This window comes from Pinus tabuliformis, chromosome 7, assembly GCF_031772625.1.
Source record: "Pinus tabuliformis cultivar Carrire ecotype Pingquan chromosome 7, CPIR1, whole genome shotgun sequence".
Classification (NCBI taxonomy): Eukaryota; Viridiplantae; Streptophyta; class Pinopsida; order Pinales; family Pinaceae; genus Pinus; species Pinus tabuliformis.
The window spans coordinates 81751818-81777195 of NC_142293.1; the positions used below are offsets into that span (position 1 = coordinate 81751818).

At 36.6% G+C, this 25378-nt stretch overlaps 1 protein-coding gene across 3 annotated transcripts in view; it reads right to left on the bottom strand.

Annotated features, from left to right (window-relative positions):
- The window catches only part of LOC149245292 (LisH/CRA/RING-U-box domains-containing protein), a 205648-nt gene extending 183401 nt beyond the window's left edge, over positions 1-22247 (bottom strand). For 2 of the 3 annotated variants that reach the window (XM_089457747.1, XM_089457748.1), the window contains exon 1: positions 22080-22247. The gene's annotated coding sequence lies outside the window, so the exon portion shown is untranslated. The remainder of the gene's footprint in view (positions 1-22079) is intronic. The other variant, XM_089457746.1, reaches the window with a different exon arrangement.
- Positions 22248-25378: the final 3131 nt, after the last annotated feature.

Sequence of the window (25378 nt, forward strand, 5' to 3'; positions counted from 1 at the left end):
GGTCAGAAGGGTATTCACAGGGCTTCTCGATATATACACTGTATATATTTCTTTACAGGCGGGTGTTGAAGATTGTGCACAGTGAGAGGTCTGGACATTAAGTACATCCGACGAAGCGTATTCTCAACAGAGAGATTTGAATACGCCAAAGGGACATGGCCCAGTATCAGCCAGATGATTATGAGTATGCAGCGGATGATTATGAAATGGCTGATTATGATGAAGATTTGGAAGATGAGTATGACAACCGAGGTAGAGGTGTTGCAGATTCAGAGTCAGACGATGACTATGAGGCAGTGTGTAAAAAAACTAGGAAAGGAGGCAATTTTTTATAATAAAAAAAAATGAATTTTAGATTTTAAAAAATCTAAAATCAATGATAAAATTTATTTTCCTTTTAAACAAAACTGTACAATTTCCATACCAATGATTTGATGGCCAACTGAATGGAGTTTTCCAGGACTTTGTTGAGTTGGAAGATCCTCCTCACATCCACTGCAACATTACTGGAGCTCTGATACCACAATAATGGCAGAAGTGTCCTCAGACACGTAATTTTATTAATCAGAAAAAAAACAATTACATAATTGATTTTGCAAGAGTTTACACCCGAACAACCAAACACTCTTGCAATGAGCTATTTATAAGCTCCATGTCCTAACTACCTCTAATTATGGATCACTTATTAAATAACAAGTGTCCATTTACAATAAATGCTATTCAAACCAACTAGCTAACTAATCTCCTAAAATAGAGCCTAAGATACGACACATTTGGAGAGTCATATCTAGTTACAACAATATGCTAATTCTAAAAGTCTCCATTAAATAATTAAACATTCTAGAATAATAATTATTAATTTAATATCTTAAATTAATAATTATTTTATTCTAATTTTATAACCTATGATAAAATTGTATTTTTGGATCATCTAACAGATATATTGGAGAACTTGAATATCAAACAAAGTATTCTCGATTTCAGGGTGTGGCAAGTCTCACTTTGCATTTTCCTGAAAATTTTGGCGCTGAAACGACCCAAATATATTACATCGGCTTAAGGGGCGAAGCTACTCAAATAAAGAGGGATACTGTAGCCAATATTGTTTATGAAGCCAGAGGGAAGCCTGTTAGCCTGTCAATGTAAAGCCAGAAGAAGCCAGAGTGAAGCCTGTCAGCTTGGATCATAAAGTTTTTTTTTGTAATATAATGCATATTGTATTTTGAAGAAATCTCATGATTTTTTAATTTTGGAGTTTATGTTTTGTGGAGTAATAAGGAGACTTTAGTTGTAATTTGTTTTCGGAGAGATTGTAACTCAAAGTAATTTTACTTTGAGGGGGGGTAATTTCTTTTTTACCATATCGTGCAAAAGCACCATTGTAAAAAGTCAAATTTTGAAAGTTGCCTCGTAAAAATTTGAGAAATTGACTAGAGCCAAGTGCAAAGCTCAGTCAATTGTCTCCTGTTTTGACGACTATTCGAGGGTCAAGGCCAAGCCCCGATAGATCGTGTTTTTTTGCGTAGTGTGTTGTGTTGACTATCTTGTCATTTCTGTTCTGATTCTTGGTGCGACGCTTCAACGCTAAAATGTCTAAGTTGATTAATTTGTTTTCTGATTCCGACAAACTAGAAGGCACCAAATCTTATAAAACATGGCATCGACTCATCGAAAGCACACTCATTTACAATGAATTATGGCAGGGAATATGTGATGGAGATGTTAAGCCGAATAAACCCACAGATACAGCTGAACTAGCAAAATGGGAAATCAAGAATGCTAAAGCCTTAGCTCTTATTAAATCGTCTGTGAATGATGAAATGTATGTCCATATAGAAAATGCTTTATATGCATGGACTGCTTTGAAAACTTTTAAAGACCTCTTTGATACTCAGCCTGAATCAAAGAAAGTCGATCTACAATTAAAATTGTTGCAACAAAAATTAACTGAAGGCGGTGATGTTCTTGAATATCTCTCAAGACTTAAGAATATCAGGCAAGAAATTATTAATGCTGGTTTTCCCGCAATTGATGATAGCTTTATGGTCACAATTGTAATTGTTGGGCTTCCTTCTTCCTATACGCATTTTTTAGAGACTCTACAAGTAACTGGGAAATTAGAAAAACTAAAGTTTGATGAACTTTGTGAAATGTTGAGTCAACATGATAAAACTTTTGGGAAGAAGAAGAAAGTTGGTGAAGATGTTTTTCTCACAGAGGCCAGCACTAGTAAGTCATCAGCAGATAGTTCTCGAGGAAGAGGCAGAGGGAATCAGAATCAAGCAGCACATAATCGAGGTCGAAGCCAAAGCAGAGGCAACAATTTTAACAGAGGAGGAAGAAATAATTTTCAAGGTAGAGGAAACGACCAAGGAAGAGGCAATTTTCAAGGACAAGGATATAATAGTCAAGGTAGAGGACAAACTCAAAATAGAGGTCAAAGCAGAGGCAGAGGACAATCTTCAGGAAGAGGAAGAGACTTAAGTCAAATTGTGTGTCGAAGATGTAACAAAGTTGGCCATTATGCTGAAGATTGTCGAACATCACTTAATAAAATTCCCAAGTTTCAGCAGCATTCAGCACAATTTGCAAATGATCAAGATGAAGATAACTCAGAATATGTTTTTACTTCCTCACCAGCATCACAAATTTCATCCCATCTTAGAAGTGACTATGAAGATGCCTGGATCTTGGATTCCGGGGCAACTCAGCACATGACTTGTCGACGTGATTTTTTCTAGAATTTTCAAGATTGCCAACTTAATTCCATTTTTCTTGCTGATGATACAAAACATACTCCTTATGGAAAAGGAGTAGTAAAAGTTTTTCTCCCTGGTATTGGAGAAAAAATGATTTCCAATGTATGGTATGTACCCAGTTTCAAGAAAAATTTGCTCTCTTTAGTCACGATTCGACAAACAGGACATCAGGTGATTATGGAAGATGGTTTAGTGAAGATTAATTCAGTGAAACAGAACTTGAAAACAGTCATGACAAGTTATGAAGATGGAAAACTGTTACGGATGAAAGGGACAGTTATTCCAAGGCATTCTGATTTTGCAGGGGCAGTGACTACAGGTATTTCACCTATAAGACTATGGCATGTAAGATATGGACATTTGAATTTTGAGAGTCTTTCTCAATGCAGAAACAAGGAATGATTAAAGGACTTCCCACATTCAAAAAGGAAAATGCAAAATGTGAAGCCTGCATTTATGGCAAACAAAATCGCGAAAGTTTTCCAACAAGTTCATGGCGTGCAAACAAGCGGCTACAACTAGTCCACAGTGATGTTTGTGGTCCACTACAAACTTCATTTGGTGGTTGTAAATATTTATTACCATTCATTGATGATTTCAGCAGAATGACTTGGGTTTACTTCTTGAAGAACAAGTCAGAAGCATTTGATAAGTTTAAAGTTTTTCGCCAACTTGTTGAAAATGAAGTCAAAGAAAAGATAAGTACTCTCAGGACAGATAATGGGGGAGAATTCACTTCAAATGAATTCAAAACTTATTGCAGTGAAAATGGCATCAGACGACATCTTACTAATGTTTACACTCCACAGCAAAATGGAGTAGTCGACAGAATGAATCGCACTTTGTTAGGAATGGCGAGATCCATGTTAACTTTCAAGAGGTTAAGTCCAACATATTGGGCGGAAGCAATTCATACACCTGTCTACTTAACAAACAAATCTCCAACTGCTTCTTTAGACGGAATCACACCTTATGAAGCTTGGTTTGGTTTCAAACCTCGAGTTAAACATCTTAGAGATTTTGGGTCAGTGTGTTATGCCTTAGTTCCGAAAGAAAAACGAACTAAGCTTGACTCAAGAAGTTTAAAATGCACAATGATTGGTTATTCTGATGAGAAGAAAGGGTATCGTCTTTTGACCAATGGAAAATTCATTGTGAGCAGGGATGTCATTTTTTATGAAACAGAGAGTAAGAGTGCTGAAGAAATTGAAAATCTTCTTCACAAGTTAGAAACCAAAGGAAGTAAAAGAAATGAAAAAATGCAAAGTCAACCAACTTCACCAAATTGGTATGAACTTGATTTTTCTTCCTCTGAAGATGAGTCATCCAGTCCATCTACATCAACAACATCATCTGGGTCTTCTAGCAATTCATCCGCATCTCCAAGCAGCAGCAGTGCTTCTGACAGTGATTCTCCACGTTCTTCACCTGAACGACGAACATCAGTTTATATTAATCCTCTTTACAATGATGGGGACTTTACAGATGCGCAAACAAGTGAGCACCAACTTCCAAAATGGACAGTTCAACTTTTGAAAGATGTAAAGCCTGATGAACAGAATAAAACTTGCACCAGAAGGACACATAGAAGTGAAGGCAATTTTGCCTTGATAGCAAATGATTTTACTGAACCTTCCACATACAAAGAAGCAGTAAAACATAAAGAATGGCAACAGGCTATGGTTGAAGAATATCAAGCAGTAATTGATAACAACACTTGGAAACTTGTTGATTGTCCAGCAAATGTTAAACCCATAGGGTGCAAATGGGTTTACAGAATTAAGTATAATCAAAAGGGAGAACTTGAAAAGTATAAAGCACGACTTGTTGCAAAAGGTTTTGCGCAGCAGGAAGGCATTGATTATGAAGAAACTTTTGCTCCAACAGCTAAATGGAACACCATCCGATTAACACTTGCATTGGCCGCTCAAAAAGGATGGAAAGTTCATCAAATGGATGTGAAAAGTGCTTTTCTCAACGGGGATTTACAGGAGGAAGTGTATATGACCCAACCGCCAGGTTTTGAAGTTGAAGGACAAGAACATAAAGTCTGCAAATTGATCAAGGCTTTATATGGATTAAAACAAGCTCCCCGAGCTTGGTATGCAAAGATGGATGAATACCTTAAGAAAGTTGGTTTTCAACGAAGTGAATCTGATGATACTTTGTATGTGCGACAACAGGGAAAATATCTGGTAATTCTTGTTATGTATGTAGATGATTTGATCATTACTGGCAACCATGATGATCATATTGCACAGGTGAAAAAGGAGTTACATGCAGGTTTTAAGATGACAGATTTGGGCTTACTTCACTACTATCTTGGCGTTGAAGTCTTCCAACGTCCACATCATATTTTCATTATCCAAAGTAAGTATGCAGCAGAGGTTCTTCAGCGTTTTGGCATGCAGGATTGCAAGCCCGTTCTTACCCCCATGGAGCAAAACTTGAAACTTTCAAAATTTGAAGGGGGGGACAAGGTGGACAGTACAACTTACAGACAGTTGATTGGCAGCTTGATTTATTTGACAAATACTCGTCCTGATCTATCTTATGCAGTCGTATTCTTTCACGTTTTATGCAGGAACCACGAGACAGCCACTGGAATGCAGCCAAAAGAGTTCTTCGATATATCCAAGGAACAAAAGATTTTGGTCTTCTTTACACAAAGACTAAAGATTTTGTGTCTGAGGACACTTCTGCCATTATTTTTTAACTTTTTATATTTCTTATATTTAATATTAAAATTTAAACAAAAGTAAATCTGAATTTAAAACTAAAGCGTAAGATTAAAGAAACAAAAGAACTAACGTCTGTTGGCAAAAATCAAAATTGATTAGTCCTAAATAAAAAAAATTGAATCAAAATAAAAAAAATCTAAACGCATGAACAAAAATGAAATGAAAGACACGAGAGAAACTACATAAAAATAAATTAACCAAAAAGCTGAGAAAATCTAAACTTAAAACTATCTACGCTAACTCTATACAAACAAAGGAATCGGGATTTTATGACTACAGGTTTGTGGATATTCGTCTGCGGATTTGTTTGCAGGTGCGTGGAGTGAGATATGAGTAGCTCAGGCTTGAGGAAGGACAGCAGAATGAGGGCCACAGGGATAAGGATGCAGGCAGAGAATATGGCAATGGGTGAATGAGGGTGGGATTTTTTTTGGACAGCGTGAGGGACTGATGGCTGCAAGGAACACAGGCGGAGAGAGCAGCAGGTAAGGGTTTGATGAAGCCGACGAGATTTGCTAGACGGCTGATGGACACGAGTATGTTAGCACGCAGGAAAAACCGTGGGGATTGGAGAGGGTTCAAGGTAGGCTGAACGTGGAAGAATAGTGATCGTAGCTTGACGAGTTTGCGGTGAGAAAAGCAAGTAGTGAAGAATGGAGGAAGGGTGCATGCAAGCTGGGAAGGTGAGGCTGCGTACGGCAATAATGGATTGCGCAAATGAGAGAGGAGCTGAAGGAGGGATAAGGGAGCAGAGAACAACGTTTGAAGAATGGAATATGATGGCAAAGGGAATCGTTTACCAGCATACAAAAATGCGTGGATCGTGGGAATGGCCAGCGGAAAAGCTTGCGTGCAAAGGAAAGGTAGAAGAGGATGCCAAAAAAAAAAAACGGAAAATTTCTCCGTAACAATAATAACACCTTCGGCGACAATGAAAAATGAAAACGCAAGTAGCAAACCCGTAGCCCATAAACTTGACTGAAATTTTAAATCTTTTCTGCTCCAGATTGCGATGGAAACCTTGAAAAATTTCTTAAAACCTGTACCTGCAACTTGTAATGACAAAAAACAGAACACCCAAAAATAATATGTGCAAGAAACAAAATTGAAAACCCTAAATCAGCTAAATAATTACAGTATTTACAAATTAATGACTCTAAGCAGCCAGATTTGTCAATAATCCACAGTAATATTTTCATAATTTTAAACTTAATGTGAGATACTTCAGAAAACCCTGCATGCATTCATAAAAAAATTTAGATGATAAACCCAGGATTAAAAATGGCTGGGCGCTTTCAGAAAACACAATCCGGGAGTTGGTTGGTTCAGCCGAGAACTTCCCCTAACGCCCGGTAAACTCAAAACTAAGATTTCCTGCATAGTTTAAAATCAACCATTAACATAGAGGGAAATTACAATAGTGAAATCCAGATCAAATGGAGATACCTGCCATTATATTTCAGAATCTAAACTATCATTCAAACCCCAAAGATCAGACAAGATACCTGTGCCTAGATCAATCTTCATCAAACTATTATCAATGGTTGAAAATAAAATTATGCAGAAAAATAAAGCATCTTACAGTAATTTTAGAAGAGTAACACCAGCAAGATTTTCAACCCCAAAGTCTTTCTTTCTTGCACAAAAAATGACTACAAGAGAGCTTTCTTTAGCACACGACTCTAAGATCCAATCTGATCTCAAATGACCCCTAACACCCTATTTAAAGGAAAATTTCCCAATGGCTAATTCGAGTGATCCATGTCAAACTAATCTCGACCGTCGATGAGGATCAAAATCTCTTTTAATCTCATCCGTCGAAATTTTAAATGCATTTTAAAATATTAAAAAATTAAAACTTTGCATTTATTTTCTCAAAAATTTTGAATTGTTATTATTTTATTATTTTATTTTATTTTTTCAATTTTTTATTTATTTTTAAATTTCGTTTTATTTTAATTTTACTTTTTTTAGTTATTTTTCATTTTTTGTTTTTTTAATTTTTTTTATTATTTATATTTTTTTTATTGTTTTTTTTTTTTTTGGATCCTCGAACTTGGCCCTTTGGAAAAAATCACCTAGGACCTAGGACTTATGAGGGGATAAAACATTTTCTAACCCTCAAGACACTTTACATCATGTCTTTTATAATTTTAAATCTCAAGGGGGAAAACCCATTTGACATAAACCCTCATAGACCACCCAGTTCTGCGACACAACTATAATCTTGCAGATCAAGCAATTTGTAATAACCTAACCAAATAGTTAGAGTTATTTCCAAATTACTTTTACATAGACTCTAAGCACACTAGGATTCCCTTAAGATTCTAATGACAAAATCCATTCCAGCTTTGCGGTTAGGCTGAAGGAAAACTTTGCCGATTATGGATCGGTGAGACAAAAGACCTTCCGGAACGTAGATTATCACTAGAAAATTAGGTTTGCCTAGACAATTTACATACATGACTCAGATCTGCTAAGATTATTTACAATTTACACATGCAGACTGGTTTTACAACATAACATGATCGAGCTGATGATGACAGTCGAATGGCACGAACATGTCGATCTAGCGTTGTCCCTTTTTTGCGAAAAAGGGGGTGTACTGCTATGGGTAGTTGACACGTAGTGGTCAACATCTGCCTCTACTAGGGGACACGTTGCTGCACTGTAGGAATGTGAGAATCCAGAATCTGCATCCATGCAACACACAACAAAACATAAGTAGCGTCCATCCAAAAATCATCATATAACATTAAGCACAGGAAAGATATAAGCTCTTCATTTATTAACTATCGAGTAACATGAAAAGTAAATCTAATCCTAAAACAAAAATGAAAATGCTGAAAAAACAAGTAGGGTTAGAAATACAGAGGATGCCCCATGGCATCAGATGTGTTCAATATAGTGTATACTAAGCATTTGCTTGCTTTCAGGCAAATCTGTCAGTTGCTTGTCGAATGTGCCATGTCCAATTCTGCATATGGTAGGACTTTTTCCTATCCGAAAATCAAGCTGCTCGCGGCCGTCTGATGTATCAAATCTTCTTCTCGTTTTTTTTTTCTTGCGCTTTTTCTTCGTGGCAGGCTGTATCACTGATGACGTGGAACTTTCTGCTTCAAAGCTCTCAGATGAAGTCTATAAGATATGCGTGACATGTCTTTCTTCATTCTGCATTTGCCCTGCCAAAGATGATGGATCAATCTCACAAGTGCCATGAGTTACAACTTGATCTTCAATGACTGGTGGATTAACCGTGGGAGCATCAACCTGATTATTAATTTCCCTTTTATCCAGCCACTTTCATTTATCCACTTTTCAATGGAACAAAGGACCTCATAACAAGATGGAGCTTGCTGCAACAGATAAGGAGGCTCCTGATTTATTGACGTTCCCTAGTTTCTTTCATCTTCCGACTCTTGTTGAAATTTCTTAAACTGTATTTTAATGCCATCCATCTGACTAGAGTGCTCAACCTTTATAACACTGATTTCCCTGGCATGGTCTTCTTCCATTGTCAATAACTTATTCTGAAGACATATCTGATTAGCTTCCATATCTTTTATTACTTTATCGTCCTTTTCCCTTATGGTCATCAAGCAATGCTGCATAGAGTTTATCTCTTTCTTATGATTTGCTTGCATGATCGTCATATTTTCCTCTAAGCCTGATAACTTGCTTTGCATAAAACTAATTTTTGTGTCATGATTAGTTTTCATGGCCTCAATTTCCTTAGCATGTCAATTTTGCATGTCAGTTATGTAATCGGAGTGTTTAATTTTCATGATCTCCATCTCCTTATTACGTTTTTCCAAGTGGGTGCATAAAGTTCTCACATCATTGACGTAATTAGTTTGATTGATCTCCATATTTTTTACTAGCCACATTAGTTCTTGTATAATTTGCTTCTGATCTTCCTTTTCATTGTCAACACTGTTTTTACAATTTGTCCCTGCTTTTCCACTATCATGGATTTGATCTACAATAGTACAAGTGGATGGCACATTCTGATATGAAGAATTGTCTTGAAATCTTTCATCGACAGCTGGACCTTTTATAAGATTACTTTCATTCCATTGCACAATTTTAGGGGCACAAGGCGAGCTATCTGGATCACCATATCTATCTTTAAAAGCATCGACAATGTCTTGTAAAGAAGTGAAAGAATCTTCAGGACAATTATTAAACCAATTCAAAGCATCACCCTATAAAGAACGGACAAATAGACGCATTTTGACAACTTCATGATTATATTGAGAAAGTCTACAATATATGATCATTACACAAGTAAACATGTTTAAATGCTTTCTAACAGCGACTGAATCACCATATGAGAACAAAAGTAATTTAAAAATGGCATTTTCCGGAAAATCATGGAGATCATCAGTAAAATGACATGGTTTAAACGAATAATCCATGATGAGTAACGAGGGACCAAACGAATGATAGAACGAGATCTCTGCTCAAGAAAATCAATAGATGAAAGAAGTGGAGTCGCCACTTGAACAATGAATCTAATTCTAGGATCCAAAAAACAACAAACAAGCTGATATGAGAGAGGCTTCTTGTCTGGGAAAAAATAAATGAAAAGAAATGGAGTCGCCACCCAAACAAGAAACAAACTGAAGAGTAGTTGTTGATATGACGAAAGATAAGGCGATGAAAAGATCCAACTGATGCCAGAAAAAATGTTGAATCTGCCAGCTCAAATGAGAGATGAGAAAGATGAAAGAATGATGAGAAATGAGAAGATGAATGTCGAATAAACCAAGGACAAAAAAAACTCTATCCCCGGCAACGGCGCCAAAAAATGTTGTCACACAGATTGTCACGACAACGCTCAGACCGGGGGCTGTCACCCTGATCCCCGATCTCTCCGTTTAAGCCGTCTCCCGCGGCTAAGGGGGGTAGACCCTATGGGATGAATGAAGACCAACTGTGGACCAGTTGGGTTGGGAGACAGAACAAGGCGATTTAGCACTTGATTGATTTAGAAATTAATGTACCAGTGCCTTATGGAGTTAATGATGATTATTTATTAAATGTTGCTGAAAGTATAAACCATGTAAAACAATAATTTATCATCAAATAACCCAAACAATGTAAGATGGAGTTAATGATGATTATTTATTAAATTCTGCTGAAAGTATAAACCATGTAAAACAATCATTTATCATCAAATAACCCAAACAATGTAAGATATTCAACAAATGCACAAAGCCTTAACGATGATCTAGTGATTAAACTTCAAGAAAAATTAAATGCTTTAAATGATCATAAAATTTAAATGTTGATCAACTACCACTTTCATATAGCCAACTTGTAAATAAACATTTAAGTACATTTAGCTATAGAGAAATGGAACATAAATACCACAAGAAACTCCAAAAAATGAATTTTCAAATTTTTTTAGTTAAGCTTTTCAAAAAAAATTATTTTTATATTTTTAAATATTTTTATAAAATTTTAAGTCTAAAAACAAATTAACAAAACTAAAATCCTAAATAAAATCTAGTCGAAACTAAAGTCTAAAAAATAAAAAAGAAACTTTTATGAATTTTTTATCTTTTATTGATTTTTTTTATTTTAAAATTAAAATGAAACAAAACTAAAATAAAATCTAGTCTAAAAAAATCGATTTTTGCATTTTTTTAACTTTTTATAATTTTTATATTTAATATTAATTTAAACAAAAGTAAATCTGAATTTAAAACTAAAGCGTAAGATTAAAAACAAAAGAACTAACATCTGTTGGCAAAAATGAAAATCGATTAGTCCTAAATGAAAAAATTTGAATCGAAATAAAAAAATCTAAACGCATGAACAAAAATGAAATGAAAGACATGAGAGAAACTACATAAAAATAAATTAACCAAAAAGCTGAGAAAATCTAAACTTAAAACTATCTACGCTAACTCTATACAAACAAAGGAATCGGGATTTTATGACTGCAGGTTTGTGGATATTCGACCGCGGATTTGTTTGCAGGTGCGTGGAGTGAGATATGAGTAGCTCAGGCTTGAGGAAGGACAGCAGAATGAGGGCCACGGGGATAAGGACGTAGGCAGAGAATATGGCAATGGGTGAATGAGGGTGGGATTTTTTTTGGATAGCGTGAGGGACTGATGGCTGCAAGGAAAGCAGGTGGAGAGAGCAGCAGATAAGGGTTTGATGAAGTCGACGGCATTTGCTAGACGGCTGATGGACACGGGTATGTTAGCACACAGGAAAAACCGTGGGGATTGGAGAGGGTTCGAGGTAGGTTAAATGTGGAAGAATAGCGATGGTAGCTCGACGGGTTTGCGGTGAGAAGAGCAAGTAGTGAAGAATGGAGGAAGGGCGCATGCAAGCTGGGCAGGTGAGGCTGCATACGGCAATAATGGACTGCGCAGATGAGAGAGGAGCTGAAGGAGGGATAAGGGAGCAGAGGACAGCGTTTGAAGAATGGGATATGATGGAAGAGGGAATCGTTTACCAGCGTACAAAAATTATGGATCATGGGAATGGCCAGCGGAAAAGCTTGCGTGCAAAGGAAGGGTAGCAGAGGATGCCAAAAAAAAATCGGAAAATTTCTCCGTAACAGTGATGAAACCTTCAGCAACAATGAAAAATGAAAACTCAGGTAGCAGATTTGTAGCCCAAAAACTTGACTAAAATTTTAAATCTTTTTTGCTCCAGATTGCCTGATGGAAACCTTGAAAACTTTCTTAAAGCCTGTACCTGCAACCTGTAATGGCAAAAAAAGGAACACAAAACTGAAAACCCTAAATCAGCTAAATAATTACAGTATTTACAAATTAATGACTCTAAGCAGCCAGATTTCTCAATAATCCACAGAAATATTTTCATAATTTTAAACTTAATGTGAGATACTTCAGAAAACCCTGCATGCATTCATAAAAAAGTTTAGATGATAAACCTGGGATTAAAACTGGCTGGGCGCTTTCAGAAAACACAATCCAAGAGTTGGCTAGTTCGGCCGAGAACTTCCCCTAACGCCTGATAAACTCAAAACTAAGATTTCCTGCACAGCTTAAAATCAACCATTAACATAGAGGGAAAAAAACAATAGTGAAATCCAGATCAAATGGAGATACCTGCCATTATATTTCAGAATCTAAACTATCATTCAAACCCCAAAGATCAGACAAGATACTTGTGCCTAGATCAATCTTCATCAAGCTATTATCAATGGCTGAAAATAAAATTATGCAAAAAAATAAAGCATCTTACAGCGTTTTCAGAAGAGTAACACCAGCAGGATTTTCAACCCCAATGTCTTTCTTTATTGCACAAAAAATGACTACAATAGAGCTTTCTTTAGCACACGACTCTAAGATCCAATCTGATCTCAAATGACCCCTAACACCCTATTTAAAGGAAAATTTCCCAACGGCTAGTTCAAGTGATCCATGTCAGACTAATCTCGACTACTGATGAGGATCAAAATCCCTTTTAATCTCATCGTCAAAATTTTAAATGCATTTTAATATATTAAAAAATTAAAACTTTGCATTTATTTTCTCAAAATTTTTGACTTATTATTTTTTTTTATTTTTTTTTTTTAATTTTTTTTTAGTTTTTTTTTTATTTTTTTTATTATTTATATCTTTTATTTTTTATTGTTTTTTTATTTATTTATTTTTTATTTTTGGATCCTCAAACTTAGCCCTTTGGAAAAAATCACCTATGACCTAGGACTTAGGACTTAGGACTTAGGACTTATGAAGGGATAAAACATTTTCTAACCCTCAAGACACTTTACATCATGTCTTTTATAATTTTAAATCTCAAGGGGGAAAACACATTTGACATAGACCCTCATAGACCACCCAGTTTTGCGACACAACTATAATCTTGCAGATCAAGCAATTTGTAATAACCTAACCAAATAGTTAGAGTTATTTCCAAATTACTTTTACATAGACTCTAAGCACACTAGGATTCCCTTAAGATTCTAATGACAAAATCCATTCCGGCTTTGGGGTTAGGCTGAAGGAAAACTCTGCCGATTATGGATCGGTGAGACAAAAAACCTTCCGGAACGTAGATTATCACTAGAAAATTAGGTTTGCCTAGGCAATTTACATACATGACTCAGATCTACTAAGATTATTTACAATTTACACATGCAAATTGGGTTTCCAACATAACATGATCAGACTGATGATGACAGTCGAATGGCACGAACACGTCGATCCAGCGTTGTCCTTTTTTGCGAAAGGGGGTATATTGCTATGGGTAGTTGACACATAGTGGTCAACACCTTCATTGGTCTAATGGCTTCAGTTTAGTTGATTAAGCCACATTTTTAGGTTATTACAAAGTGAGTTTTAAGCCTTTGATCCACGTGCATGCACCTACAACATTACAATACCATAATCTCATCAAGCCCTCACAAAACAAGCACAAAACCATGCCCTAGTGCCTTGTCGTCGACTTCAAATTCCTCAAACGAATAGTCCATACTTCAAGGCCGTAGCTAATTGAGCAACAAGCCACTTGGGAAAGGCAGTTTAGCTTCTATTTTGGGCAAATAACCTACCTTAAAGTATCCTTCTACTTCGCTACTTGAAGAGTCGCAGAGATAAGCCCTTATTCTTTAGAACAAACTGCCCTAAGGGGGCCGAGACTTAGACAAATCTTGCCTACAAAGAATAATCAGCAGACCCAAACAAATACCTTCCAAAAATGCCTTTCCTTGATCTTCAATCACTCCACAAAGTTGAGAACTTCAGAGTTCTTTTTCACAAGTGATTTTCATTAAGTGCATACTTAGGAGGGTATTATCGAGTGCCTTCAAATAATTTTTGGAAGGCTCCATAAGAGGCAGTCGACTTCCTATTTTGGAAGGAGACCTTGAATTTGAAATTCAAACTTTGGAGGGAAAAAACGCTTAGAGGGTCTTTGAATTTTGGAATTCAATTACCTCAAAAACCTCTTTATTGATTTTAACTTTTACAATAGAATGGAGAACCCTCAAAAAATAACATTTTGCCATTATTTAATTGTTGGAGAAGAGTCATGTTACTTGACCATTTGACTTGACCAGAGAGAGTTGCCACATCATCATCTTTTGGGGGTTTTTCCCACAAGTTAGGGGCTTCATCTTCAAACAAACATAACTACTAAACCATGAGGGCTCTTGTGGCGTGCCACATACCACTAGAATTAGCTTGACAAGGAGCATCCAATGATGGCGGTCTAAGGAGCAATCTAACTGATCTTCGTCCTCAAAAAGTCAAACAAGTGCCGGGCTTCTAAGGTTTTCCAGGGCTTCTTCCTTTGGAGCTTCCAGTTGATGCAATTGAGACAAGTATTAAGAGCATTCAAGAACAATGTTGGCATCAATGACAACACCATTCAACAAGAACAACCCTGCCTAATCAACTTGCATAATCCCAACTCCTCAAATTTACATATGTTGATGGAAAGACAGACCAAGTCCTCAACAAATAACATTTCAACTACATTGAGAAAGAAATGGTCAAATTCAAGGATTTTCAACATGGCAAAAATAGTACGCCAAGCACTTTGTCATGTGCCTCTTCAAAATTTCTCGTGACCAACAAGGTATGGAGAACTTGTTGAAATATGTAACTAGGTTCAGTCTTCATAAATGTATCTGAGATGGACTTATCAAAAGAATGAAGAAAAATATTTTTATTATTATTATTATGACTTATTAAAGCATGGGTTTCATGCTTGGGTCATCATGTTTTAGGTCAAAGTCCACGTTGAGGACTTCTAAGATTTATTCTGAGTCATTAAAGTCATTGTACATTAAAAGAGACCCTTCTTGGGCTTTCGAATCATGTAAAAATAACTTTTTTTAATCAAAAATGAATTTAGTCTCCTCCACACCAAGTCGGCCTCAAGAAGAGTAATCCAACCTCCTTGGAAGGCTATATATACAAGGCAATTCGAATTCATTTGGAGCATCTCACTATCTCACTCATAGTTCGATATCTGAAGCTGGAAGCTGGAAGTGCGAAGTTGGTAAAGGGCTAGAAGAAGAGTTAGAAAGAAGTGCGAGTTTTTAGAGGTAGATAGAAGACACCAAGATTGAAATTTTGGGATAACTCTCACTCACTTCTGAGGTATATCAAGGGAGATCGAAGTTTTTCCAGTATAGTCGAAGTTGTTGTTGATGTTGCCACTAGGTCAAAGCTATTGTTGATGCTACTAGATCGAAGTTGCTTTTGAAGGGTTATCATCTGCAAGAAGGATTGAGGGTTGACTTGGTGTGGAGGAAGTTTTTGTCTAGGTCAAGAGTCTTGGATTATCTCGAGAAACTATTGAAGGAAGAATTGTTGATTGGGTTTTCCCCTAGATAGGGGTTTTGCCCTGGTTGTCTGCCTACATTTGTTGTCCTTGTGCTATTGTTTTGGTAATTGCTTGATGAACTAAAAGATAAAAGAAAAACATAAAGATAAAAGAATCACAAGTAATTATCTATATAAGAAAATATTTCTGCCTTTCTGATTTTCTAACATGGTATCAGAGCTAAGGTGAAGGAGGAAAAAGGTAGTTTTGAGTATCTACTAGAAGGAATCTAAAGGATTGATCAAGGGATCATATAAGGAGCTTTTATAAGAGAAGAAGCTCACTATCTTCAAGGACAATATCTAACACAATAAAGAGTGAAAACAAATTGGAAGGAGCATCAAACTACAGATCTTGGAAGAAGAGAATTGACCTCATTCTTGAAAAGAACAAGGTCTTGGATTTGGTCAAAGGAAAGGTGAAGAAACCTACTGAAGAATCCAGTGATGCAGACAAGGTGAAGTATAAAGAATTAGAGATATTAGCTATGACACTCATGGTGGAAAGCATAAAGGAGAATCTGGTCCCATACATTTACAATATAGACCATGCTCAAGAAATGTATGACGCTTTGTCAAAATTATTCACTATCAAGAACATCGGTCAAGTAGCAAGTTTGATGAATTAGTTAATGACTACAGAGATGAAAAAGGATGATACTGTGGCTTCCTTCTTTGTGAAGATATCTAGAATTAGAGATGATCTTCAAGCCATAGATGAAATTGTACCGAAAAAGAAGCTAGTAATCACTGCAACATTTGGATTACCACCTACTTGGAGTTCTTTTGCTTCAAGTCTCAATAGTTGGAAAGAAGCTCCTACCTTTGAACAATTGTGGAATGCTTTCACCCAAGAAGAAATGAGAATTTCATTAGTATCCAACAACGAAGAAGAAAAGGTTTCAAATGCATACTCCGCTTCTCACAAGAAAGGACACTCCAAGAAGTTAAGAGGGCCAAGAAGGAAAGTTGATATGTCCAAGATAGAATGCTACCAATGCCACAAAATGGGTCACTATAGAAGTGATTGTCCTAACAATCCAAAGAACAAGAAAAGAAGCAGAGACCAAGCCAATGTTGTTGAAGAAGGATCTCCAAAGAAGACTAAGCCCGAAGAACTACATATAAGGGACTTACACTACTAAGTCCTTTTATTTAAGCTTTAGTTATTTTATCTTTGATTTTTAGTATTTGTAGGTCTAACATATTTTGAGAAGAAAAAAAATGTTGTTAACGTTATAGGTATCCCTCAATCTTGGAGGGAGCCTTCACCAACCTCCAAAGATAAGTATCTCATTACCAATTTCATTTTTAGTTTTCCTTACTTACCTAGTTTTGCTTGCATTAAATACCAATCACATTTCTACTCTTATTTTCCTTGTTTAGGAAAACTTGTTGAAGACTCAAGGCAGAAGGCCTTACTAGACAAAGCATTGGAATTACAAGGTTTGTTAAGAAATAAGAGGTATGTTTTGAACTACAAGTTTTTGCTCTCTTCATGATATTCATTCTTGATAAGCTATTACTAAGAGCATTGTGTCTAGCTTTATTGAATCTTAAAGATTCTTGATTGTGCGATTCATCATTAGATAAATCTACCCTCCTTATATCTTTGATTACTCTTGTGGAACCCTAGAAAGGTTCTTTGTGAAAAACCCTAACTTAACTTAAGGCTATGTCGATGATAATGTGTTGAACCCTAGCCTACTTAGCGTTATTATTGAAGTCAAAAGAAATATATGATGCTTTGATGATGTCATGTTTGGGGTTCTTGTATGGGTACCCTAACTTGTTAGGATTGAATGGTAATGTTTGAAATCCCAAACCTTTGAAGTTTTGGTAATTTAAGGTTTGTTATGTTTTGTATTGAAACCTTAGATCATCACTGTTTGGTAGGTAGCATGTGTAAGCAAGACCCTTGTAATGTTCTAGAAAAGAAATCCTTGGCATGCGGGTGTTTATCCGATCAAACCCTAGTCTGATCAAGTTTGATATGTGTATAACTTTTACTGATATGTGTGTCTTTGGGTTTGGCTAACACATGTTATGATATGCTTGTGCATGATGATGAAATCCTATATGTATGAGTTGACCTAATTGTTGATGGTCATGAGTCTTAGGGTTGGGAACTAGGACCTAATCGAAGTTTGATTCTCTAGGATGATAATATTTGTGAATTCCAGAGTTTTGTAACTAAACCTTAGTAGAAGTTAAAAATTTCTTATATATGATAACAATGTGATAATCTGAGATTTATGAAAAGTTGATAAAATTTGGAATTGTATTGTGGATGTTGAGATTTAGTAAAATCTAGGGTTTACAACAAACCCTAGTGGAAGCTAGTCATGTTGTTACTTTGAATTGAGTTATGATTGGTTTTGATTGAGCTCATGTGTGAAATCTAGGGTTGTGTACTAACTCCTAGTAGGAAGTCTAACATATGAACTCTGAAAGTTGTTATATACATTTTAGATCTATATTTGCTTAAATTGTTTCTAGGATTTGCAATATGATGTAGTAGGGTATGTCATACCTCTGGAAGAAACATTGAAACCTTAGATGTAATAAAAGTTGTTATGAAATGCTTAAAGTCTTGATGAAGTAGTCTAGGGTTTATGACAAAAACCCTAGCAAGAAAGTGAAGTGTATGTGTCTCGTGTTTGTAACCAAGTGTAAGTAGTTGATGTCTAAAGATGAATACTTCCATTATATGATTTTGATATGGTTAACTTCATGCTTCTATAGATTTGGTTGTACTTGCTATCTAAGTTGTGCAGGTACATAATCTTCAAGATGGTGAAGATGTTCGTAAAGTAAAGTTGATGTGATAAGCATGATGTGAATAATGATAGTCATGATGAATTTGATTAGAAGGATGGAAGCCATGAAAGATTCTCCGATGTCGTAGAAAAGAAGTTGAGCCCCCTAAGTTAAGAGGGAGCTTGAATGAAAGAAATCTCCCTAAGTTAAGAGGGAGCTTGGATAAAAGGAATATCCCTAGTTGAGAGGGAGGTCATATCATAGTCATGAAGGACACCGAAACTGGAGAATGTATTTTGAATGGCTGCTAAGATAAGAAAGGTTGGATCTATTTGTAGAATATGTTGCTGCATGAAAAAATAGGAAAGGATGTTGGAAGGTTGAGGCATCTTCGGTCAAGATTAATTTGGAAAGCTCTAAGTCCTACTGTGAAAAGTTGAGACGCAACATCAAGTTATCTAGAAGACTCCGGAGGTTTATATCTATTTATGTACATTTGAAAGTATGTTATTGATTAGGGTTGTGTTTGTACAAGTAAATCTCTCGAAGGTTTGATAACATGTTTTACATGCTTAGGGTTGTCGATCAGTTTGATCGGGAGAGATTTGTTGTCGATCTGTTTGATCGGGGAGGATTTGTTACCGATTGGAATAATCAGGAAGTTGAGGCTTTGTGCGTGAGACATTGCCTGGGAAGACATTTGGTCGCACTTTGTGTTGATGTCTAGTTCTCGAAGTAGGGAGGGTGGCGTTAGTCATGGAGCTCTGACCTCGGATACGCACCTAAATCTCTGAGTTGATGGTTAGTAAGTAAGCCTGATGGTACCTAGAGAGGCTGAAAGCTTTAGTCCATCTTAGTCCCACCTAGATAGATTGCCCTGGTCAGGAATCTAGTCCATGGCATTGCGGTGCCTAAACTATTGGAGGACCTTGGATAGATTGCCCTGGTCAAGAATCTAGTCCATGGCATTGCGGTACCTAAATTCTTCATGGTTCATGTGTTATGAGATCTTCCTTGTACTTGTGAATACCTCCCTAGTTAAGAGGGAGTGTTAAAACATATAACTAGGTTCAGTCTTCATAAATGCATTTGAGATGTACTTATCAAAAATATTAAGAAAAATTTCATTATTATTATTATTATAACTTATTGAAGCATGGGTTTCATGCTTGGGTCATGTTTTAGGTCAAAGTCCCCATTGAGGACTTCTAGGATTTATTTTGAGCCATTAGAGTCATTGTACATTAAAAGAGACCCTTCTTGGGGTTTCGAATAATGTAAAAAGAATTATTTTTGAGTCAAAAATGAATTTCGTCTCCTCCACACCAAGTTGGCCACAAGAAGAGTAATTTGACCTCCCTAGAAGGCTATATATACAAGGCAGTTCAAATTCTTTGAAGCATATCACTATCTCACTCATAGTTCGATATCTGAAGCTGGAAGCTAGAAGTGCAAAGTTGGTAAAGGGCTAGAAGAAGAGCTGGAAAGAAGTGCGAGTTTCTGGAGGAAGATAGAAGACCTCAAGATCGAAATTTTGGGACAACTCTCACTCACTTCTGAGGCATAGTAAGGGAGATAAAAGTTTTTCTAGTATAGTTGAAGTTGTCGTTGCTACCACTTGGTCGAAGCTGCTACATCAAAATTGTTTTTGAAGGGTTATCATCTACACGAAGGATTGAGGGCTGATTTGGTGTGGAGGAAGTCTTTTTCTAGGGCAAGAGTCTTGGATTATCTCGAGAAACTATTGAAGGAAGAATTGTTGACTGGTTTTCCCCTAGATAGGGGTTTTGCCCTGGCTGACCCCCTACATTTGTTGTCCTTGTGCTATTGTTTTGGTAATTGCTTGATGAACTAAAAGATAAAAGAATCACAAGTAATTATCTGTATAAGAAAATCTTTGTGCCTTTCTGATTTTCTAACAGAACTAACCATTCGATCCACTCCAAAGTCCATGCCTTCCACACTACAATAATCCCAAATGAATTATCTATCAATGCAGTAAATTTACTCTATATGAAATAATTTTGAGGAGAATGCGCCTAACTATGAGTTGTCACGGTCTTAAATAAAATCTTACACGACATATTCAATAAAGCAATGGGCCTCTAGATCACAATCAACTCTGGGCCTAAAACCTTGGTAATGATTCCAATTATACATTTGTTGAAAATATTGCTCAAGATTGTTTTCTAACTATTTCTTTGTGAACCTATGACAGGGCTCAACCCAAGGGGTTAGCTCAACCAGCTGTCACCAATATTGTTGGGAATCTGGCTAGCACAGAGGCACCAAGTTCCTGGTTCAAATTGCCTTAAGTGAGGCACATTAGTCTACGCCAACAGATTTAGTAGGGATGACATCCACAAATGTGGGGAAGCATCCCTTATGTTTCCCTTTGAGGGGTTTTCCTTTGGAAAAAAATAAACCTACAACAGGTCTAGCCTAACAAAATCCCAAGTCGCTTTATTAAATTCAGAGAAGAATCTCTCCAATTCTGGTGACCTGTCATCAGCCATTTTAAAGAGAAATATATACAGCTAATCCAACATCCACGACTGGTCATGTGACTACTCTAAGCATCAGATAACCTGCGCGGAACCACAACACAAGCACAAAGGTTTGTAATGCCATGTTTTTCAATTAGGCCCTTGGGATTGCATAAAACAATTGTAATATTCAACAAATTCTTTCTCAATATCAGCCTGTTGGGTCAACCTCCGCACTTTGAATTTAATTTGCTTAAATATTTGCCAAGGCTTCTTTAGAGGCAAGCGCCTGAAGAAGTACTTATCTGTCTTCCGTCCGGAGCCAGTGAAATCTTGCCCTCAGCCAAGCTCCTCTGGCATGTCATATCACTGAATCTTTAATATGGTGCCAAAGCTTACAGGTCCTAGGCAAAGGAGGTTGCCCCAAGCCTCGGGGCTAAAATGTTCTAGATCTTCTTTAACAGTCTTTGTCTTGTTTCCTTCTGACAACCGGGTTCTGGTTCGGCTATAGCATCTTCCCACCAACTAGTCCATCCTTCTTATCCTCAAAGCCCGTGCATTCACCAGACGAATGATTCTTCCGACGGGAAACATAAATATAAAACAATAAATTATAAAAAACATATCTAATTGCTGCTAGTCGAACCCAAAATCAATGGATCAAACCAAACGACACAACTTTCTCAAACCTTAAAATAAATGAGTGCCATATCAATGCAACAACTAACTAATTTAGTAAGGATAGCTATTCCTCTGCACCAAATAGAGACTGCAACCGATCAAGAAAACTTTAATTGGCGCTGATTTTTTGTGTGATCGGTGGGGAAGCTCCCATCTCAAAGGGCTGGTGTGATTCTCGTAAAATCGCACATCCAACCGCCCCACATCATTCCGCATTCCCGGTGAAATTAATAGAGAGAAATAACGAAGGCCGAGTTGGGGTTTATGTTACCAATCTTGCTCCTTTTTAGCTAAAACTTGAGGAATTCTAGTGCATAAGAAGCTTACCTGGACCAAATTGGTTACTGTGAATCAGCAGAGATCAACAGTCCGCGCGTCCGGTGTTGAAAAACCGGAGGCATTCGCCCCCCCGATATCGCAAATTGGACGCCACGGGACGTCCGGGAATAAATATGGTTGATGCAGCAAGGAAGGAAAAGAGATTAATTGTATTCGAAAGAGTGAAAAGGAATTTGAAAAGAACGATTTCGGCTCTTGGTCAGGAGATCGGTCACATGAGAAGCGGAAACGGGTTTGGTATTTACATACGAAAGGTGGGGGATTTTGTAGTGGAACATTCTTTTAAATCTTACAATTTAATCTTATTGTTGTAATTATGCATCTTTTGATAAACATGGAGCAAAGAATTAAATAAATATATATATATATATAATTAGTTTATTTAAGGGGTAGATTAATCCCTTTCCGTTGAGGTTTAATTTTTATCGGGTGTTAAATTCAAATTTTATGGACAACGGTTATGGGTAATAGGTAACCCTAAAAGTTATCATCAAAAAAAATTAATTATGGAAAATTGAAAAATCAGATATAGGGTATATAGACTCGACTAAATTATATATAAGAAAGAAAGAAAGAAATTATTTTAACATCCATGAAGCTAAAGATAATCTATGGGACAGATTGCTTTTTCATTTGCTTGATGTATTTGACCCTTTTTCTGTGAAGCTTCAAAATAAATGCTCTCAGCTTCTCGACAAACTCTTCGCTAAATAAATTATCCCAAGAGCTAGTTGTCAGCATATCTGCATAACATTCCCTGATGACTTTGAAGGCCTCACATTCTAAAATGAAATGTTTTTCTCTTTCCACTTTTCCGGAAGAACAAAAAATGCGTACTCATTCCTCCCACACTTCCTTTGGCCTTTTCCAGTGCCCTGTTTCACAATGGAGTTGATGAAAATTAGTTCTTAACTGAGCAATAAGAATTTTGGCTCTCCAAGAGATATTGGCCTCTAGGTATGCTTTTGGTTGATGACTATGAGTGGGATTAAACACTTCAATATAGTAATTTTTCTTTCATCCTAGCTCCTTACCCCAAGTACGCTTGTGGAACTTTTTCATAACAAAAGCTTTTATCTCTTTGTTGTTTATGGGACACGCATTCAAGCAAATATCCCATTTACTAAACCATTGTCATTTTGTTGCCTCCAAGTTGTTTTGCTCTTGCACAATCTATCATTAAAGACAACCTTAGGCCATCTACCCTCTTCCATTTGCTCAATTTTTTTAAATACCTTATGACTCGCACCATAGCAATTGCTTCAATAGGAGCAGTCCCCATTTCACTTAACAATATATCATAAGGAACTGCACTTTTAATCTTAAATTTGTTTGTAATGAAACGCTTCTAAATTTTCTCAATTTGTCTCCATTACATGTTGGATGTATTGATGGCCCATAGTTCACAACCATAGAGAATCACCGAAATCACTAGAAACCCAAAAAGAGTTTGAGTGGTTTTCCAATCCCATAACTCTACCTCTCTACACCTATTTTGAAAAACATAAAATGCTTTCCAACCCCCCAAAGTTCTTTTCTTTCTACAACCATTCCAGCTTAGACTTTTGTTGAAGTTAATTCTGAGGTATTTGTAATCCGCAGCTTCTCCCAAAATGTTGCCTTCAAAGTAGAACTTATGATGGTTATGTTTTCTTTTCTTAGAGAAGACCACTACTTTTGTTTTGCTGATATTTACAATCTCAAACGAATGTAAATCATTTTTCCAAATCTACCTATTTAAATTGACTCCAATCTACACAACCTAGTTTTAAAAAATAAAAGCAAAAATTGTAAAATTACTCATTTTCTTTCCTTTTGTCAGGCCAGGAGGTAACTCCTCAAAATGAGATACTATATTCATTTTGGTTGTTCATTATTGTATACACGAGGGAGTGACTGTTGAGTTTCATCTCCCGATGACTGTCCATTTTCTCTATTATTATTTACACTATTTACAGTTGTTCACCCAATCCCTATGATTAGGTGTCAACATTCCCCCCTTAATCTTAAGGGATTTTGGTAAGTCCAAGCATCGTTCTGAATCTTTCAAGCTTTTCTCTTCCAATCGCTTTGGTGAAGATGTCTGCAGTCTGCTCATTAGTGGAAAAATGGCGAAGATGGATTGTTTTGGCCTCAACATGATGTCGAATCAGATGATATTTTGTATTGATGTGCTTCGTTCAATCATGGAACTTTGGGTTCTTGGCCAACTTTATTGCCAAGGTATTGTCAATCATGAGTGGAGTCGAATGTACTTGTTTTACCTGCAAATCTTCCAGAAATTTCCTGAGCCACACAATTTCTTTTGTTGCCTCAGCTGCTACCACATATTCTGCCTCTATTGTGGAATCTGCTGAAACTAATTATTTGTGTGATCTCCAGGAGACAACTCCTGATCCGAGACTCATAGCATAACCCAAAGTAGATACCCCAGTTTCTTTGTCTCCATCGAAGTATGAATCAGAGTATCCAATCAAGCTAGAGTCACCCACCTGTGTATACTTGAGTCCAAATTCTTGAGTTCCCTTCAAGTACTTTAGAACTCTTTTTGCAGCAGACCAATGTCCCTCACAAAGATTTTGAATAAACCTAGAGAGGATTCCAACAGCAAACGAAATGTCTGGTCTGGTAGTAGTCAGGTAGTTGAGACTTCCTACAAGCTGTATATACTTTGTTGCATCCTCAAATTCTGTTCCTTCAATGGATGTGAACTCTAAGTTTTGTTCCATTGGAGTAGTCAGAGGATTGCATTCAGCCATGCCAAACCTGTTCAACAAATCTCCAATGTACTTCTTTTGAGAAAGGAATATGGACTTCGGATGTTGAGTTACTTCAATACCAAGATAGTAATAAACATAGCCCAAATTAGTCATTTCAAAACCTTTCCTCAATTCCTTCTTTGTGGATGCAATGTAGCTCTCATTGTTCCCTGTCATCAAAAGATCATCTACATATACCACAAGATATACAACTATTTTGCCAACTTTCTTGACAAACAAAGTTGCATCATCAAGATCATAATGTTTGAAATTGAGTTTCAGAAGATGCCCAGTTAGTTTTTCATACCAAGCTCGCGGTGCTTATTTGAGACCACACAAGGATTTCACAAGTTTGCATACTTTATGTTCATGTCCTTTCATATTAATCCTTCAGGTTGGGACATAAAAACATTATATTTTAGATCTCCATTCAAGAAAGCAATTTTTACATCCATTTGATGGACTTTCCAACCGTTTTGAGCTGCTTGAGCAAAGAGTGTCCGGATGGTAGCCCATTTTGTTATGGGG